Consider the following 11245-nt stretch of genomic DNA (forward strand, 5'->3'; position numbering starts at 1 on the left):
TGAGGTGACCCGCAGATTCACACAGCGGCTCCTCTCACAGGTGCCAATGTCTACAAGAAGCATTAGGCGGGGCACTGTCACGTCCCCTCCAGGTGACCCCCAGGCTAAGGGGACACAGAACTCTCCCAAACCACACCACTCCCACCGCTACAAGTTCTACAGCACCACAGTGACAATGACTTGGGCCGGAGGAGGCTTCCGTAAGTGCCTGCTGTATGCGCCATTCTATGCTGCCTGACTGTTCAGCCAGTGTTCTTGCCCCAGTCACACAGCCACCAGAGATAGTGTTCAATGCCTACTTGGCCCAGTTTGCTAGAACTGCCCTTTAAGTTTCTTCTGGCCTCAAAATGACTCCTTGGTAAGGACTCACTAAGCACCAAGAAGGGATGTTTTCACATTTCTTCGAACTACTTATTCCTCTGCAATTTTCATGTTTTATAGAACATTTGTGGAACATGCAGAATGCGCTAGCATGATCCTGTCCCGCTGTCCCTCAAAGGGAATCAATGCTCAGGGCAATGATGCCAGAACCAAAGAACCTCGCTTCATGGTCAAGCACAAAATCCCCTCACACCTACGTGAATGAATTTGAAATGAACTATTTCAAATTTTTGTTGAATTGGTATTTTGACCATTTTTGTTGGATGACTATTTTCACACTACTTCTACTGGCAGTAGCAAATATCTGGGCCTTCTCTTTCCTTGGATAAAATAGAATTCAATAGAGCAAGAAATCTCTCTTTCTCAGTACTAGGGAATGAACTCAGGGCCTTTGCACTAAGCTACTCTCCAGTCCATTTTTATTCAGAGATAGGGTTGGGCTCACACTTGTAATCCTCCTGCTTCAGCCTTCTAGTGCTGGGGTTACAGGTACGTACTACCCCAGCCAGCTAAGAATTTGTAAGTAACATATTTAAGGCCCAAAATATACTTTTTATAAAATATCCAAAATATCAATAATTCCATGCTATTTAAAATAGTCCCTAAATTATGAAACACAGAAGCTAGAAACAGAAGAGAGCCGAAAGCGCAGAACATGACTGCCTAGAACTAGGCCCTTCCCATAACCAGACTTCCCCACAGTGTTATCAATTTGGCAATGCCTTGGTTCTCAATTCACACAATTAAACACTTTTTCCTCTAAGGTAGGATTTTGGAATTTTGAAAAATGCCTTTTGATTTCACACTCCTTTTCCTCTTCCTTGATGTTCTTCCTCCTCACGTCCTACATGCCTGCCTTACTGTCCTTCGTGGGAAACGACGTCTCACACAGCTCAGAGCTGAAGTGACAAGCAGAAGTGGATGAGGTAGAGACCGTGAAGCCATTGGGCACGAGGTGTCGACGTTAGTGTTTCTCTCACAGTACAGGTGGTTCCCAAAGAGGCCACTGGGCCAAGCTGGCCAACGTCAGTAACTCCAAGAACACGTGTAGTCTCTTTCAGGCCAACTGCTTCCCACCCTAATCAGCTGTTTATTTAATGACAGGCAGTGTCCTCCTTAAGAGCTTCAGCAGCTGCCAAAACAGTGATTGCTGAGTTTGATAGAAGCCAACTTGAGATGTGAGGAGTCTCTCTCTCTCTCCAGGTGAGAAAACCCTCTGCTAGACCTCATTTCCAAAAGGAGAGCAAGTTTGGTGGCCTTGGGCCAAGGGGTCATGTCATGGATGCAGGCATGGCAAGAAAATCTTCAGCTACCGGGCTGAGAAATGGGCACACTGTGCTGTGAGGGGGCGTGTGCATGTTCCTCACTGGTGGGGACCACGTGTATTTGTCGTAAGCCACGGTCAGCACCGCTGCCTCCCTCCCATCTCTTGTATCAGGTGAGCTTCAACCTAACATGAGTGGTTTGGGGCTGGATCTTCTTGGCTGTGAGGCCCTCCTGGATACTATAGATGTTTCGTACCATCCTTGGCCTCTCTTCATTTCACGCCACTATCACTGCCCCAGCTCTCACAACTAAACACATTGCCAAACGTGTCCCGGAAGTGCAATCACCGCCAGTTGAAAACCACCGACTTAAATCTCTCTACTTCCCTGTGGCTTCCTTTGGGCATGTGATCCTCTCGACCAACGGCTCTCAAGCCTGGCTGCACCCTGCAATCACCTGCCAAGTCCCGATAGTACTAATGCTGGGTGCCACCTAGAGTGGGACTGGCGAGAAAGGGGTGTGTGGTGGGCCTGAGAGCTGTCACATATCCCCAGGTAACTGCGTCATGCAGCCAGCTGCTGCAGGCAAGCAGGGACACAAAACATGTAACACGTGCTGTGGTGACAGTGACACAGCCACAGCTATTTTAGGAAATGTGTATAGTGGGCAGTTGGACAGATGGGTAAGACCACAGAGACGAGAGTCAGGGTGACTCCACTTGACAGAGGAAGATGCAGAAACTCTTTAACCCAGCTGGGGCAGAATAAAACAGCGAGCAACAAAGCGAGGGATCAGGGACTCAGGGTTGACCCCCAGACCTTCAGCTTGGATCCCTAGAAGGATAAAGGGTGTTGTAGGGAATATAAGGAGACCAGGTGATGTGCTGGTTTTCTTTTAAAATTTTTATTAGTATCTGTTTGTGATATATAATAAATGCATTCATTGTGGGGAACTGGTACCTAGACATATAGCATCTTGATCCTTTTACTACCCCTTTAGGCTGCCATGACAAAGTAGCATAAACTGAGTGGCTTTAAACAATAGAGATGGTTCCCTCACTGTTCTGGAGGCTAGAAGTCCAAATCCACCGTATTAGCAGGCCACCTTTTCTCTGAAGGACGTAGGGGAGGGTCCCTCCTTACCTCTTCCAGCCTCTAGAGGCAATCGTCAATCCTTGGCATCATATGGTATCCTTGTGTCTACCTCTGCATCTCTTCTCATAAGGACACCAATTATATTGGACCAGGGACTACCCTGATCAAATATGGCCCTGTCCTGACTTGATTATGTCTGCAAAGACCCATTCCAAACAAAGACCCATTCACGGGAATGAGGGCTTGGGATGTTGACATATTTGGGGACGGGGAGAGATCACAATTCAGTACCCCCTGGGTGAGATTGACTATTACGTGTGGAAGCTATGCAAGCCACATCTACGCAGCTACTCAAGCTGGGGAGAGTTTGAAGATAAAGACTCGGGCGTGAACAGTAGAGAAAGCCCAGTTATTGAAGAAAATCTTGTGAGTGCCACCAATTGCAGGGAACTGCTATGGAAGAGCCAACCTTAAAGGATGCAGAGGATGCTGGAGAAGACCCAGGACAGAGCCTGTTGCAGAGGAGGAGGGAATTTTAATAAGGAGGGGGTATTCCACACTCAAGGCAGCCCGAAGGCGAGGACTTGGCAAAGAGCACTGAGATGGAAAATTCCAATTTCCTTGCCAGCGTCAGCACAGAGACAGAAATGGTAAGCAGTTTATAGAGGGGCCGCGCAAAGGGCTGGAAAGGGAAGAGAAGGAAGCCAGCGCAGCCCACTTGCTAAAGAAATGTGGGAGCAAGGGGAAGGTGCAGGCGGATGAAACAGCCGACCGCAGTCAGGAAGAGAGTGCCCCCAAATGTTCTATGTTGAAAGGCAGGGGTGAGAGAGATCTAAGATACAAGTGGGGTACATACATGGCTTGAGATCATAGCAGAGGCAAGTGGCCAGCAGTGGGTGGCAAGGGGGATGCGTCCCCCTCTGAACTGGAATGGAGGAACGCGGGTAGAGGGCAAAGTCTATCCAACTCCAACATGTCACCTTGGACAATGCCTGGTCCACATCACAGCCCTTGGAGGGAGGGCCACCAGCCCCATTTTTGGGTGATGCAACGGCAGTAGAATGGCGTCAGCTGTAGCAAGGCAAGCAGCTTGGCCTGACTCTGGGTTGCTCCGCACCTAAAGGGGACTGAGTTTTCAGAGGATCAGACACCCCAGGGAGCGAGAGAGACAATGCATTAGTGTATGCATCAGCATCCCAGGGAACAGACCCCAACATAATGCAACCGTGTCTAATAAAATCCAACAGAAAGAGCAGGAACAGACAATGATGGTTCTTTTCAGTGCTTTGCATAAAGGAAAGTTTCCATGCTTCTTCGTGTGTACACAGGCGAATGTCAGGAGATGGACAGCTGATGGCCTGACAACCACCTTCCTGCTAATTAATGCATCCCGTGGGGTGCTCATTAAGAGCGTATACAGTCCTTGGGCTCTTCCTGTGAGAGCTCCCAATTAACTCGCCTGCCCAGCACGCACCAGGTCAAGGCGACAAGGGCAGGCCTCGTGACCACCTTTTCGTAAGCTCTGAGCCTCAGCTACTGTCTCTGGAATGCTCCATTTCATGTCACCAAAGCCCACAGTGACTGGCGGACTCTCTCACCCAGAAGAGGCAGTGGCCCGACTACACAGCTGGGGACCCTGTGTGTTCTGCTGGGGACTTTCCTCACGTCATCTGCTCACCCCACTGCTTCTGATTCTTCTCCAAGGTGGGTTCTGCCCACTCTTGCCGGCACAGCAGCCTTGCTAACCAGCCCGTGTCTCTCGGTGATTGATGCCAGCTTCTCCAGGCAGCAGCTCTCCCCCCTGCGAGGACACTTGCCTGGCTTCACTTGTCTCCCACCCAAGTTGCAGACAACATCTTGGACTAAACCTAACCTTCAACAGTGTCCCCTCCCCAGAAAGGCTGCCCCCAGTTGGTGGATCTCAATATCTTTGGCTTGCTTTCAAGAAGACACACGTTTTCAAACTCAAGATTAAACTTTTAAGACATCCAGGCTATAAAAATTCTCAGAATAAACTAGGTGGGGTGGTTCCCGCCTGTAATCCCAGCACTCTGGGAGGCTGAGGCAGACAGAAGGCAAGTTTGAGCCTTGCCTGGGCAACTTATGACTTGTGGAAGCCCTATCTCACAATAAAAAATAAAAGGAGGGGCTGGGGATGTAGCTCAGTGCGAAGCCCTGGGTCCAGCCCCCCCACCCAAAAAAAAGTAAAATCAAAACACTTGAGTTGGTTATGTGCAGCATTTCCACTGTTCTGGTTAGAATAGCACACATATACCAGCTACAAGATACAAATTGCACAATTTCAGCAAGCCCACATATATGTTAAATACACTCATGTTTTCACCTAAAACATATACCACACAGGATAGGTATGATCAGATCTACAGTAACTATTTTAATTAATTTGAAATTCAATTATGCTTTACTTAGAGTGATGAGAAGTGAAAACACCCTGACAAGTCAACAGAGAAACGAAAGAAGAAAGGGGAAAGCTTTGTGTCTGGAACAGCACCATTGTGCTAACTTTGGAACAAGTAGCCTGCATTTTCATTCTGCATCGGGCTCTGCAAGTTTTGTAGTGCTGCTGGTGAGGCCTGACCCAGTATGTTGTCACTGCAGGCTGAAGGGCGGGGGCTGCTGTGGCTCCATTGTGGCATGGAGTGAGGGGTGGGGTTGAGCCTAATGACTCTACAGCAGACCGGGCTGCCAGAGAGAGTAACAGGTGCCCTCCCTTACTGGCTCAACTACAATTCATAAACTTATGCATGTTGCAGCACAAGGCAAGTGAAGGCTCATGGTCCAATAGATGGTGGGTAAAAGGAAAGGGGAGAGCTCACTATAAACATGCACACAGAGAAAAGCTTTACTGTACCCACATTTGGGATTGAGCCCTGTTGAAACACTTAGGATCTCCAAAAACTGTTGAGACTATTGGCTCTGACAATTGAGAATAAAATGCAAAGTTCTGGCTTCTCCTCTTGGCTCTATCTCACTTGCCGGAGACAGGGTCTTGAGCAACTTCCATCCAAGACCTGTGTTTTCCCATCTTGAGAAGGCTGGACAAGCTGGAATCCTAGCACTCTGGGAAGACGAGGCAGGAAAGATTGTAAGTTGGAGCCCATCCTGGGCCACTTAGTGACTTAGTGAGATCCCTATTTATTTTCTAAATCGAAAATAGACAAAGGGATTAAGGATGTAGCTCAGTACAGAGGCCCTGGGTTCAATCCCCAGTACCACACACACAAACAAAGGTGTGGAAGGAGGGAAAGGGAAGGGGTGAGAGAAAGGGGAAGGAAGGGAAGGGAAAAGAGGAAGGAAGGGGGGAAGGAAGGGAGGGAGGGAGGGAGGGAGATAATGAATGATCACATAAGATGCTTTGTGAAGCCTGTCCCGGCTCTAAGGTCCAGTGGCCCTAGTGACCAGTCAAGAGGGGTGGTCATAAGGAAGAAAGAAGCATCAGGTCTAGAGCACTGCAGCCAGTAGCTGCAGCACGGGCCCAGCTCTCCCACTGTGCCAACTGACCAAAGTCATCTGCTCGTGTGCAGGTCAACTTAGCTTTTCACCAGATCTTTCTGACATCCCTGGGGTACGTTCTCCCGAGCTCTGGGAACTCTTTGGACTAAGATACCAGGACCCCTTTCTCTGAAAGTGTGCAGTGCTATTCAATCAGGTAGAAGCTTTGTCAGCTCTAGAGCATCAGCGGATTCACGTGCACTCCCCAAGCCCACTACGTTTGCGTCTTCCTGAGCCGACATCACTGTTCCCTGAAAAATCTGTGGTCAACGCTGGGATCTGCACAGCAGATGACAGGTTCCTGCTTACACAGCCCAAACCTTGTGACAGGTTGGGTAGTTTCTCCTATAATTGTATGCTCAGAATTTCTACATGATGAACAGCTGAATCTATTTTTAAGGTAGGTGTGTTGGTGAGTTTCTGTTGCTATAACGAAATAGCTGAAATAATCAACATATAGATAGAAAATTTGGGGGCCGGGGATTTAGCTCATTGGTGCTGCCACCTGCCTCTAAAGCACAAGGTCCCGAGTTCAATCCTTGGTATCCCCCCGAAAAGAAAGTTTGATTTGGGCTGCCAGTTTTGGAGGTTCTAGTGCACAATTATTGGCTTCACTGTTTTGGGGGGTCTCCGGCAAGTCAGCACATCATGGTGGCAGCGTGGGGCAGAGCAAATTGCTCACCTCATGGCCAGGAAGCAAAGGAGAGAAAGAGGAAAGGTCTGGAGTCCCACAGTCCACTCTGAGGGGCATCTCCAGTGACCTAAAGGCCTCCCAAAGGTTTCAGCACCTTCCAACAGTGCCACCCTTGGGACCAAGCCTTTAACACACGCGCCTCCAGGAGACAGTCAACATCCAAACTATAGCAACAGGATTACAAGATCAGTGTCTTAGTCACTTTCTACATTGCTGGCACCAGGCACCCACAATGTACGGAAGGAGAGGTTTAGTTTTTTACTCATGTTTCCATGCTGGCAGAGGATGGCTGCTCACAGCATGGTGGACAGGGCCGAGAGAGGGAGAGGGAGAGGGAGAGGGAGAGGGAGAGAGGGAGAGAAGGTGGGGACCAGGAAAAGAGATAAACCAAAACAATCGGAACACTATTGACTATGCTTACCTCACAAAGCATTTGATGAAATCCTTTCTATATTTTGGGACATTAGTTTAATGGCGGCAACATTCTAGTCTAGTACACTGAGATTCGTGCTCATCTAGTGCTATTAACCAACACACCATTTATTAGACACCCAAGAGGAATCAGAATGTGCCACTTCACACTCAGAATGACTACGAAATGATGGCTGTTGGTGCAGAGAGGAAGGTTTCTCATTCTTCTCTATTAGTCTTTGTCCCCAAAGTATGCCATGAAGGTGGCAATGTCACCTAGGGCCCCGAGAGGGCAGGTTACACATATACCTTCATTTTACCACCGAGGCATTTAAGATAAAGAAACCAGGGTCAAACAATCTAGAACTTTTCCACAAAAAAACTACAAGAAGAACTTTTTCAGTTGTTCTGATTCTCTGGTTTTATTCACAATAAATGTTGTGTACACAGAAGCCCAAAGCAGGAAGGAAATTTTAAAACCACCTGGCTCTCTTTTTCTAGCCTGTAATCAAGAAGGGCGGGACTACAGAATTCATTTCTTTTGATTCACAGCCAAACATGCTCTTGTTTTCACCTGATGCATAGTTAGCCAAGCAAATATTCATTTAGGATAAGGCCCCGATTCCAAATCTATGACACATAGGCTAGGCAGAGATGATTCTTTCCACAAATATACACTGCATCTTCGCAAGACCAGGGTTCACACATTTTTACAAAATACCTTTTAAAAATAAACTGCACTGAGACAGCATAATGGAGAAGACAACATAAATCTTTGGCAATCGATACTTGTTAGCATCAATGTATCCTTTTACTGAAAAGCCGCTGATATACCATGCCGTAGGATTAAGTGAGCTAATGCACGCCATGGGTTTTGCGGAAGCCCTAAGAACACTCAATAAAAAGTACTTACTGTGATTAATAGGTGAGACTGGAGTGGGATTTGAAATGCTTTTTCATGAAGGCAATAAAGCTCCAGTTCGTCAACCAAGTTCGTCAACCTGCCACAGCAGAGGGTAATGGATGGATAATGGTCACCCGCTCCACCCACTCCCAGCGGAGAACCTTGGATTATGGCAATTCCCAGCTCCCAAGCTGAGATTCCACTTCGGAAAACTGTATCTAAGTGGAAGGCTGTGGCAGTTGTGTACAATCAGAACAAATGCATGTGTTTAAAAAAAATAAAAAGGAAAATTGGCGAACACCCTCCACACTTCATGATGAGTAACAAATTATTGGAAACGCTTATCAATAGCTATAGTAGAAAAGTATGATTTGTTCCACGGCCCAAAATGGCTGCTTTGGGTAAATACAAAATGTCTCTGAGACTTGCAATGATAAAGCATTAAAAGAGTCTAAGCTGTTCTTGTTATCCTATTGCCAAAGGGGGGAAAATGATTAATGTCAGGGATAACAGAGAACAAAAAGCAAACTCTTGCTTTGGGATAATTTCTCAAATCCCAAAACCAAATATGAGTTTGGAGCTTTTTTTAAAAAGCATCTGATCCTAAAGACTGACGTATAAAAATAAATTGAACATGACAGAGTGATATAAAATGAAAATCAAATATATTTAGAAAGTTTAAACAGTCTAATTTCTAAGTGGTCATCCTGACAATTAGCTTGTTTAAAATGTCAAATATCTCATTTTGAAGACTTTGCTGTGGAACCTCCGCTACTCTATCAGCTTCACAGATGAAAGTGAAAAGTAAAAAAAAAATAATAATAATAATAAAAAATAAAGTGACAATTCAAATAGTTGATCAGTCCACACATTAAATATGTAATATATTTATTCCTTCTTAAAAAGCAATTTGTTTATGTTTCACTAACGAAAGCATTCAAAAAGAAATGAGGTAGGAGTTTCAAACCTGTTTACATTGTACTTGTCTTAAAATATTTGGTAGGGGACGAAATTATTTCACAGAAACAACTGCTCATAGTGAGTTCTATCACTGTGCATAAAGAGCAGATAATCAGCATAGTTAATGTGGCTCAGGTAGGCTGCCCTGTTCTCAGTGTGAAACGCCTCCTCTCCCTCCTGTACCATCAAAACTCCGGATATCTCATTATGACTTGATAAAGCAGATTAAGATTCACAGTCAGAAGCACACAGGAGGCAATGAAGGCCAGTTCTCTCCTTTCGAAAACCCATAATTTACTAGTAGGACACCTAAGGCTGGTTCTAAGTATTTTAATTCTAAATCTCTTATTTGTTTCCTTAATGCACATTCAGCAAGTGCCAGCCATGTGCCAGGGATCGTGCCAGATACTGTAGATATAAAAAGAGGATGGAGACTGTTTCTCACTGGGGAGCCGAGAGACACAGATACCCACTTGTTCCACAGTTATTTACTCATTTATTTGGGTGAGGAGCACTGTCATGGCAGCTGGAACCACAGAGCACTTCAGCAAAGTGGAGGGTCTGCGGTGCTGGGTCCACATCTCATTTATTTATTTGCCCATGCAGGCCCAGCATGTAGCCATGGGCAGCTGTTACTGCTGTTGCTGAGTGATGAGTACAGCCTGGTACTCAGCCTCCGCAAACTCACACAGACTTCGGAAGGACAGCTGGACACCCGGGGACAGGAACACAGAGGAACTTAACTCTGGGCAACAATGGCAGAGAAGGGCCAGGGAAGGGGAAGTGGAAGGTCTCGTAGAAGAAGGACTATCCTAAATGGGTACCTCAGAGACACATAGTTTTCTCTTCCTTTCTCTCTTGGATACTTTTGGAAATTTTACACAATTTCTCCATTAATACTAATACTGGTCTCCAGCATAAAAGCTAGTAACTTAAGATTTGCTACATGTATGTTGGAAAATGGAGAAATGCACGATCACTGCTGGATGTGAAAAATGCTCCACAGGATGTCTACAGTAGCTTCCAGCTTCCTGAGCTACAAGCAGAGCAGCAGTTTAGCAGCCAAAGCCGACTCAGAAGGAAACGCAAGATGTTTTGTAGAATAATGTGGCTCTTACACTCTCTGATCTTACATCAGCTACTGAGATTAAACCCACAGACAGACAAAATATGTCAACCATTGCTTCGTGATCCTGGGGCATGAGTCTTGGGTTTGCAACTAACACAATCACTAACACAGGTGGCTGATATGCTTCTTCACTATGATGCCCTTGATCTGCTCTGATTTCAATCACACACACACACATACACGCACACAATGCTGCAAACAGACTGCTACTGTAATGCTAAAGCACACTTACCATGTCAGTGAACAGACTCCCCAAGCAGAAGACTCCAGACCTGAATTTTTTTTTCCCATTGAGTTTATCGGTACATTTAAAGGAAACAATAGAGTTACATTCATCATTGGGATCTTCTACCTTTACATGACAGGTCTTGATGTTTATGTTTTCCCGAGACCCCTGCCCTCCCTTCAGCCCCTTCACCCTTCCCTATTTACAAAGACTTTGTTTCCATTTTTCATTTTTTCCACATTTTTTCTTTTCTCTTATTTCCTTTTCCCTCCCCTTTGCACTTCCTCTTTAGCCATTTTCTTCCTATTTCACACTTTTAACCTGAATTTAAGGAAGAAGCACACCAACATTCACAGTTTCGGTCATTCAGTACCTGTGTGCATCCGGGTACATGAGTTTCTTTGTTGTGGAGGTCAGTGAATGAGCTCTAACCCATTTTCCATCCAATGAGGTTGCACAGGGGATACATTTGAAGACGTGCATGGTTAGGCGGTTTCTCTGTTGTGTGAACATCATTAAGTTTGCTTATACAAACTAAGAGGGCCACATCACTAGGCTGTATAATCTTACAGGACCACGGAGGTGGTGCCTGCGGTCCATGGAAAGAAATGACATCACGTGCTCCTCGACTGTAACTTCCCACTTACAGTGCAAACATTTATCATAC

Source organism: Fukomys damarensis, unplaced genomic scaffold, assembly GCF_012274545.1.
Source record: "Fukomys damarensis isolate Sample0158 unplaced genomic scaffold, DMR_v1.0_HiC HiC_scaffold_39, whole genome shotgun sequence".
NCBI lineage: Eukaryota > Metazoa > Chordata > Mammalia > Rodentia > Bathyergidae > Fukomys > Fukomys damarensis.